Genomic DNA, 9,969 nt, shown 5'->3' on the forward strand with positions numbered 1-9,969 from the left:
ACTCCTTTTTATTATAGAAAAAACATCTGATGAGTCATTAACCATTTCATTAAAAAGAAACGGTATATGCAGTGCTCTTGTAACATAACAGGGAATTTTAAAGCACAAAAACAGGAAATAGTTACAGAATAGTAAAACTGGGACTTGACTGGTTTCTGAGAGTGACTGGACAGGATGGAATGGGCCTCCATGGGGATTACATCCAGAGGGAGGCAGTAACAGAACACGAAGGAAGCCAGCTGCTGCAAAATTCAGAGAAGAAGAAAAATCACCACACCTGACTTAGGGAAATCAGGAAGGACAGGCCAAGGCCTACTTTACCATTGGCCCCAGTATGAGCGGATGTCAAGTGATTCCTTGAATCTCTTCAGATGTTGTGGAAATAATGAGCTTATTACAGTCAAGTAATCCGGTAAGATTCATGGTGTTTGTCATATATGTTTCAAATGTTGTCTTTGAAGCCTATTGGATGGCTTTAGTGTTTTTTAGTGTGAGCAGCAGCTGTAGTAGCAATACATTACATCTTCTTTGGCAAGTTTGCAACATGTTTGGGAGTTTGAGAGAGTAATAGCATGGTTAACATCCACTCCAAGTCATATTTGCTTCTACTGCACACATAACTCCCTCAGGCTAGACTGCTATTACTATTATTTTCATAGTGCAGCCTCACATTACCATGCTTTGTAATATTATAAGATGATGCAATATGATGAAAGACCACTGCAGGATGGTCTTTCGATTAGATATGTCTATAGCATCTGCTAGCATAAACACTTCCCTGTGTGTGTGTGTGTGTGCGCGCGTGTGTGCGTGCGTGCGTGCGTGCGTGCGTGTGTGTGCTTGCTGGTCTCACCTCTCCCACTCCATAACTTGAATTTCCCAGCTCTAGACCTAATTCCTCAGTGTAAAACAAAAAAGCAGAGATTACTGCTTTGGCTCTTCCTCTTCACTCTCTTTCTTTCTCATCCTCTATCTTTCTCTTACATCCCACTCCTCCTCCTCCTCCTCTATCTTTACTTTCATTATAACTTGTTGCGTCTGTCCCGTTGCTTTCCCTGGGCACTTTCCGGTACGAGCTTCTTGTTTTCTCTGAGCCAGAATCGTCCCCAGTGCGATGTCCTATTAGTGAAAATGAGACACAAGAGTCAGGCTGCAGGACTGCTCCTTTTCCCCCAGACAGCCTATCAGTTACCGTGATGGAAAGTTATTATGATACGTTCTACTGCATCTGTAGAATCCCAGAATTCACTTTAGAAATCACACACTGTACTCAGCATGAACAACACTGAAGTGATCGCTTTTCTCACTGTTCCTGTTTTGCTTTAGTCAACTGAGGCAAACTATATACAAAACCAATAGCCTTGATGTCTAACCTTGATGTCTACTCAGCACCATGTCTCTCTAACATGTGTTGAATCACTCAGAAAACCTGTGCACACGTGCTGCAGCAAATTGTGCCTTTGTCACTAGTGATAAGCCCCTTTCTGAATAGCTGGGGTGAGATAAAGCTGTGAGGTTTGATGTGTGTGACAGAAAACCACGGAGTGCTGCCAGATACTGGTAATGTCATCATAGAGATTATCTCCCTGTAGCACAGATGTACCGTTGTCATGAATGTAAAGATTTGTACAGACAACATGTGACAAATTCTTCCTCTGTCCCTGCCGATCTTTGCTCGGCCTGTTGAACCCCCTCCGATCCTTAAAGCTGCTCTAATCAGTAAATTTGTGCTAATCATGAATCACATGGCCATGTGTAACGTGAAAGTAGTCGTTTGTAATGACAAACCAAGTAAAAGCTGACAAATAAATGAATTAAAAAAAACTGCTGTTTCCCCCTAATGTTAGCAAGCATTTCAGCATCATCTGCCTCCTTTTTTTGGTTTTATGATGCACAACTTTGTTTTGATTCACTTTCACCACTCATTAATACTTTCAAGTACAGCAGCCACCTGTTTTCAGTGGAAAAGCTCTGAAAAGCATCGTGTGTAGTACCTGCCTAATGAGAGAACAAGGTAGTGACCAGCAGTAAATTCCATATTTAGTGCACAGATGTGAATGATACTATCAATCTCACTCTTGAAATGAAAGCAGATGAGCATTTTCACTAAAATGTCAAACCACTTTTTCACAAAGGGCAGATGCTTGAAGGCAAAGTAGCCTCGGTTAAGTTAGCTGGCAAACCTGTTTATCTGCAGAATTTTGTTTCCCCTCACAAACCTGTTTCTTTGCTGGTACCTACAGAGCAGCTGCTACTCACTATTCTCCTTGTTAACTCTGTCTGTCCTACTCCTTCTCCACATCTCCCTTCCCATACGGTGCAGTGCACTAGGTGGTTTGCAAAAAAAAAAAAGAAGAGTCAGGATGTTTTCCCTCCTTGCCTCCTTTACATCTGGCTACATTGTGTTGAACCGCCCCGCTTCGCCGACAGATAAGCCCCAGTGATGGATACGCAGTGTCACCTTGCAAAGCTTTGCCTATCTATTACAGCACCGCAGCCGATTCATGTGGTAGCTCTCTGTATGTGTGTGAGCTGTGCCTGTGTGTGTGTGTGTGTGTTCCTTGGCAGGGATGATGATTCACACATTGGGTCGGTGGGTGTGTGAGGTGAGTGGGTGTTTTGAGGAGCTGTGACTGGAAAGGGAAATTATTAGTGGGAGTAGAAAACCAAGCAGCAGAGGAAGATATGAAGAGGCTAAGTTAAAAGAGACAGATGGTGAGGAAGAGGAGCCCAGAGATAAAGGACAGTGTGAGACTTAAGACAGAAATATGTTTTGACAGCAACAGCCATTAGATTGGAAATTACATTGTTATATAAAACATTTTTGCCATTGTGAATAGAACTTCTCTCAACATTTAACCTGAATCAATGTTGACAGCAAGTGCTGTACAAAAAGGAAAATATGGAAAATGTCTTTATCAGGAAGTTCTAGATAAAGGATGTAGTATTGTTTGTTTGCTTGATGACCTTCAATCTTTTGGAGGTTTGCTGCCAAAATGTAACAGATTGCTACCAGTAGCATCTGTAAAGAGATCATCAACAATAAACCTCATTGTTTTGTCCTGTCACTACACACAAGTAGCTTCTGTGGGCAAAATATCTTTCTTTTCCAATTTTTTCTATAAACTATAAACTTACACTTCAGGCTGTACACCATTAAATGATATAAAAGTAGGACTATGTAAGTTCTGGAAGAAGAAATAACCCATTCTTCTTCTTACAAATGAAAAGTTGAGATCAGCGCCTAGTGGCAGTGAACTCTGCAGATACTGTGGCTGGCCTTTCATGATCATAAAGTTCACCGGCAGAGAACGGTGTTTGGACACAACCACAGAACAGAATTCGTGGACCATTTCATGCTGATATCCACACACAGTCCACCAGACAGAAATGATTCCCTTTCAGCCTTTAAACCCTCCAGCTGGATGGTTGTGTAGACATGTTTTAATAAAGATGCAGTCATCGTGCTCACTCAACCAATCTCCAGAAATGTTTGGTCCACAAGAGGAAGCTGAGTCTGTATGTGCCACTATGTCTTCAAAATGTTCAACATTTATATAGCCATGGGTGGCATGTACAAACAGCTCATATTTATAACTTTTCTTGAATAACTTACAAACTAATAATGATGTCAGCGTCATTCCAAATGCCAGCAGTAGGTTTTGATGGTCAGGCTATCATATTATGAGGGTCAGACTTCCATGGGAGTATTGCTTTTAGGTGTAATGGCATTATGGGGAAACTGAGACTTTTGCGCTCTCTGAGTGCTGTCTGGTTGAATTAGTTTTCTTTAAGCATTTCATGAATGGTTGTTACAAACACCGGGGTGGACAAATTTATGTTGTTCATATATTAGGAGGATGCCACATGCTTGCATGTACATTCAGTTTCTAGTAAGAGAGTTGAGTGAAGGCCCATACAGGCTGCCAATTTAGTCAGCAGTGGACATGTTTGTTTACAGTAAAAATATTTTGAAAAGCCTGACATCTGGTTGCACCAAACAATTGCAGCTTTCCACTTGTAGCGTGTCCTGTTTAACAGATGCCTGTTTCCACCAGAGACCCGGGACCTTACGCTTTGACCTGCAACTGTGTGGAGGTGTTGTAAAAACTCCCAGTCTGGCTTTTCCACACTGATGTACAGTTTCTGTTGTGTGAGAAGTGGCTTACTGGGAGGGCCAGGAGTATTGTAAAGAAAGGTCATTCAACAAACAGACACTCACAGAGACCAGGACCAGGTACTGTACAGTAAGGCAGAAAGAAGTGCAAGGAAAAAGGGGCTCTTGCACACATATATACACACACGAGGGAAAATATTGTATACTACACACTCTAGGTGTGTATATACAGTATGTTATTTGTATGCATATGTGGTATCTGTGTGTTCATAACAACTTGTGTAGTTATACAAAGCTGTGACAACAGTAAGTCTGAGTCATGCAGTATAAACAGTCCTCAAGTGCCATATAGTTCATATTTTTCCCCTCAGCTAAATTAAGCAAAAACATTGCAGCTCTCCAATTGTTTTTAATAATGAGCTGATTTTCAGACCGGGGTTCATGTTGTGTTTTTCATTTTCCCATGTTGCTGGATGGCAGCAGAAATGCAATTAAAGGCATTGTTTCATTAGGGCATGTGCCCTGTGAGCAGGAATTAATTTATCCGCAAACAAGCATACACACATAATTAGAAGCTAAATCCCGAGCAATTAGAACCCAGTCAAATGTTCCTATGTGCTGGTCAACACTTATTCCCACATACGTGTTTCACTTATTTATCTGCATTGGACTGTCCTACATTTTCTGGAGCTGTTAATGATCATGTTCTCTTTCTTTCTGCATGTCTGTTTTTCCCCTCTGTGTGTCTCTGTTGCAGGCTCTTGGTCTGTATCCCTTTTTTAGTCTCTATGCAGTACTTTGCATTTGAAAAGGCCACACATTGGTTCAGGAGGGGTTTAGAATATTAATAGTTTTTTTTGTTATTTTTTTTCTATGGGAAAACTGCCCACATTAAGCAGGCATTCAGACTGAATGCATTGAAATACAACACCTAAGCAAGGAGATGCATTGGTGGTGGTGGGGGGGGGGGGGTGGTGGGCGGGTGATTGTCACGTTGTGAAATTCACATTTCCACCCCACAAGTTTTCATTTTGGTTAGCATGTTGCTAAGGTACCCTATGTTAGCCTCCATCCAATAACTAGCAAAAATGTTACTGTGTTATCACTGCAGCTGTGATAACCGCAGTAACGTGGTCAACATAATTTTCTTCTTGTGAGTGCCCACGTCCTGACCATCCTCCTGTTGTATGACCAGTCAACACAACACCTTGCCATATGTGGTGCAGAAAAGGTTGAACCAGTTCCTACTTTTTCACCACACGGGATTGCACTGTTTTCCCAGAGCTCCCTGCCGTGCTGGTGACAGCTGCGGTGAACCCAATCCCCTATAGAAATGAATGGGGAGATTTTTTCACACCTTTGAAACTCTGTCTGAACGTGGCCTAACACTTTCATTTAAGCCCTTGTTGTGCATAAACAAACTGCAATGTATGCTAGCAATGCTGATAGATTTGAATCATTCATGATTTTTACCAAAGTTAAATAACATTTAACTTATTAGCATTTGAAAAATTCTGCAACATGAAAATGTGACAATGCACCACTATTGATGCGTTTCTCCCATATCAGTGATATCCACCCCCCACACTCTATTCTAATCCATATTCTTCTTGTAGGAAGCTAAAACTATATATGCCATTCAGCTCTGTCTCTCCACTCAGATGGCCTGAGACTGGCAATTTGGTGACATTTAACCTGCAACCTGCAGTTTTATGTCTGTGTGCTTTAAAGACAGCTAAAAACCAAAACATCAAATCCCAGATTACATTCTTTATATATGCAGACCTTCTGTCTTGACAAATGAAATGAACTGCATAGCATGCTTATGTGCAGGACCTACAGGATGGCACATACAGTTCATACAGTATGTTTATAAAACTGAGTGCAAACAAAGAAGAAAATATATTTAAAAAAATAGAAAATTATCAGTGTATCATTTAATTATGTTTTTGCTGCTTCACTTTTAAATCAATCAATTTGGATATCAATCAATTTGGATATCAAAATAGATTGTGTTTTAGGAATCAACTCCTCTAAAGCAGAATTACACCCCATCTTAGCCATCTTGCCTCTCACGTCACTTGGCACCACTGCCTCTGTGGTGACCTCAGAGACTGATGAGATAAACATTGACCTTCCCTGTGCCACTCTTACCAAACCCAGAGTTTTAACAGTGTCGGTCATGCTTTGTCTTTCACCTCGCAGTACTGTGGTCCCTAACCATCAGCTGTATGAAGACTATAAATGGTCTACCCTTCTGCAAGGGTACTGGATGGTAATCGGTACGACAGACTACAGTTAGTGCTGTCGTTCACAGCCTCTGACGTCATAGCGACGTGCCTGTATGATTAGTTATGGTTCACATCCAGATGACCTACATTGTCACCTGTGATCAGTGTCCTGCAAATGCATATAATGGGACAAACATTATTCATTACGAGTTTGCAGTGTTGTAAACGAACAACATAGAATCATCTACCTCTGTATCTTTTTGCCAGTCCATGATGGTAGATGATTGTAACATCCAGTTATGTATAGAGCATTTTTTTAAATATTTTATAATATTTATTTTCTCATTTACCTGGCATGCAAGTCTTGTAGAACATTGAAGTGGTGTAGTCTTGTTTGTTACGGTGAATGAAAGGCATAAAAATGAATTGCCGAGACACTGGAAGCCCTTCACTTAAGTTTTAGACTATCCAGCACATACAGTTTATACTATACAGTTTGACTTGGGAAGAATCTAAACTAATGAAAAAGTAAGCTTGTCCTCTCTCCCTACTGACTTTTCATTATTTAACCTAGAAAACAGCCTTTACTTAATCTCAACAACAACTATGAGCCGTCATTTTACAGATGCATGAATTAAAACATTTTCTTGATGCAAAAACAAACAAAAAAAAAAAACCTTTTGAACCCAGGCTGCCTTACCATCCATTCTAAATGTATTCGCTGTGCCAAAGTAGTATAAACATCATTTTAACCCTCGATAAAGATAAAGATAAAGGGGATGGTGTCCGAATTTACTTGCCCGGGTGTTGACATAGCTGAGATTTCTGCCTCTGTAGAATTTTATTTATGATAATGGCGCCAAAACGCACAGCATCAGAGAGTATGTCCAGGTTTCACTTGACAATCCATTGACTTCTTTGTTTGTTTTTGTTGAAACGGCTTTCTCCTGAAGAATCACCCTAAAAAATGCTGTATATGTAAAAAATAAATAAAAATAGAAATGAAAAACACTAGAATAATGCCTTTTATGTTTCCAGCCACTGTACAAGTGAGGAAAGGTATGTTTTGACGTGCGACTCCATTGGTGTCAACCGACAGCCAACACAGGAAACACATACTATAACTTGTCCTTTCATTGGCTTGCCTTTTACATATGAACTGTTAAGACTCACTCACTGACTAATCAAAGCTAGATTCATAAAATGTGGCTTTTTGTGAACAGTCTGCTTGTCGCTTTTTCAGCTTTGTCTGTTTCCTCCAGTAAGCGGGGACATGAATCGGTAAAAAAGATGACTGCACATATTGGAGCTCTTTCATCGGTTTGGATGTAATGATAATGCTGAGTGTGAGATGCACGTAGAAATCTGTCATCGCAGTCAATTCGGCCGAGACTTTGCTCATGCTGCGACTTGTCTGCTTGGCTGTCTGCCGGGGAAAACATCCATATGAAACATGTCATCTGTCCTGGGCTTGTTATGACTATTTCCCCTGTCATGCGAGCGCTGCAGAGAGTGATGACTTTTTCAGATGGGACAATGTGCTACTTGGTCTTGAATACAGCTGGCCTACTCTCCACCTCTGATGTCTTTGCCTCCACCTCTGCCTCTCGTTTTCAGTCGATATTTCTCTTCATTCCTATTTCTTTCTCCCATTTCCTCAGTATCTAAGAATATTAAGCTCAGGATGCAGAGTGTGATAGGACTGGAAATCTTCCCATCCCAAATAAATGATGCTCTTACACTCACCTCACTTACCCAAATTTAATATCTTGTGTCTGCTGAAGGAGAAGCAGTAAATCAAATTAAACCTTATCATTATAACACAACATACAGTAGGCTATGTACTAAGCATGCCCAAAATATTACCAGACACTATTCATGTACAGTATATATTTAATTCTAGTTGGTAGTTGATTTAATGTATCTTTTATTGTTATTCATTTATTTTTACTTTTGACAGCACTTTGTTTTTAACCTACTGTAAAGGTCTCGGCGTGCACGCAATCCTGTCATATGACCGCTGTCACCTCTCACACTGGCACGTCACTGTTCTCAACAATGACTGACACTTTTTTCCGTGTTCTTGCAGCCAGTGTACTGTATCTTGTTTCTGTTACAGCAGTCATGTTTTTGTATGCATGTCAAGGGCTACGACTGGATGTGTTGACAGCTCCAGCTGTGCGGATTTGTTGGTATATTGCAAATGAAAAGGTAAAATTATCTGCCTATAGCTGTCAACAGACTAGTTACCAAAGATGCTTTCATTATTTAATGGCTGTAATAACTGAAAATGCTCTTCTTTTTTTTTTCTAAACAATGCTTCATGGGGATAGAGCTAAGGACACCATCAGCAGTGCAAAGTAAGTCTTGGCTTTGTCCCTGTTTCACCCACTGGACATTGCGTCTCCTAACATATAATCCACATCATAGGAAAATGGTGTTTGGTCCGCCGGCAGCATGACATCACTCAGTGTTTCCCTTCCTTGACCTTTGTCTGATGCCAGCTCCGAGGACCTGACAGGAGGGGTCTGCTGTCGGGCACCTTGTATCCACTTAGCTGATATTTCAGACAACTAATAAGAAACAAGAATCGAGGAAGTATATTAAGTTTTAAATATGTTCTTGTTGTTGTTTGCTTGTTAATTAGTTGTGACAGATGTAGCTGTGTAACAGATGCTCTGCTTGAGGAAGAACAAATCCACATTTCTATGATGAGGAAATCATGCTGTATTCTGCAGTAACTTAGTACATTTACTCAAGTACAATTTTGAGGTATGTGTACTTGAGTTTTTTCATTTTCTGCTGCTTCAGACTTTCACTACATTTAAGAGGCAACTGTTGTACATTTTACTCCACTACATTTATTGGATAACTTCAGTTAGCTATCCAATATACAACATAATCACTTCACTTTATTGATACCTGGTAGAAAATTCACAAAATGCCCATTAGTACAGTAAATTCTAAACATGTTAGGTAATTGAAATGAGCTCCACCTTTACTGGCTGCAACATTAAAGTGATGAACACAATAATGCCTCGGTACTTGTAATACAATTATATGATAAACGTTAATGTCAAATGTGCTATTCTGCATAATATGTACTTTTACTTTTTGGTACTTTAAATATTTTGATGCCAATACTTTTGTACTTTTACTTAAACAACATTTTAAATGCAGGACTTTTACTTAGAGTATTCTTATACAGTACTTGGTACTTTTACTTAAGTAAGCAAAGTACTTCTTCCACCACTGATTCAAAGATGTCCTCACATTCAGCTCCTCAAGTATTACGCAGCACTGTTGTGACTGTCCCGTTAGTGTTGTGTAACAACACAAAATCTTTTATAATGTAGTTACACCCACCCTATGGAAAACTCACACACTGCATTTTAAAGGTGCCATGTACTGTAACAGCATAGTTACAAAAATATCTTCGAAGTCATTTTAATTTCATGTTTGTCTTTATAATGTATATGTAAGTACATGGCATAAAAATAAACTATACCACAGCATATCTAGACTAAGATACAGTAGTTTGCAACACCTATTGTTCTATTTGCTGTATTGATGAGCCTTTATACAAATACTGCAGACGTCTCAACAAGAAATCACATACCA

The 9,969-nt window shown here is 39.9% G+C and overlaps 1 long non-coding RNA gene across 1 annotated transcript; it reads left to right on the plus strand.

Annotated features, from left to right (window-relative positions):
* Positions 1-317: 317 nt before the first annotated feature.
* On the plus strand, positions 318-9,495 carry LOC109951480 (uncharacterized). The gene is made up of 4 exons (XR_002273612.1): positions 318-412; positions 8,468-8,559; positions 8,682-8,708; positions 8,779-9,495. It is a non-coding gene; the product is annotated as an uncharacterized LOC109951480 (long non-coding RNA).
* Positions 9,496-9,969: the final 474 nt, after the last annotated feature.

This window comes from Monopterus albus, unplaced genomic scaffold, assembly GCF_001952655.1.
Source record: "Monopterus albus unplaced genomic scaffold, M_albus_1.0 scaffold392.1, whole genome shotgun sequence".
NCBI lineage: Eukaryota > Metazoa > Chordata > Actinopteri > Synbranchiformes > Synbranchidae > Monopterus > Monopterus albus.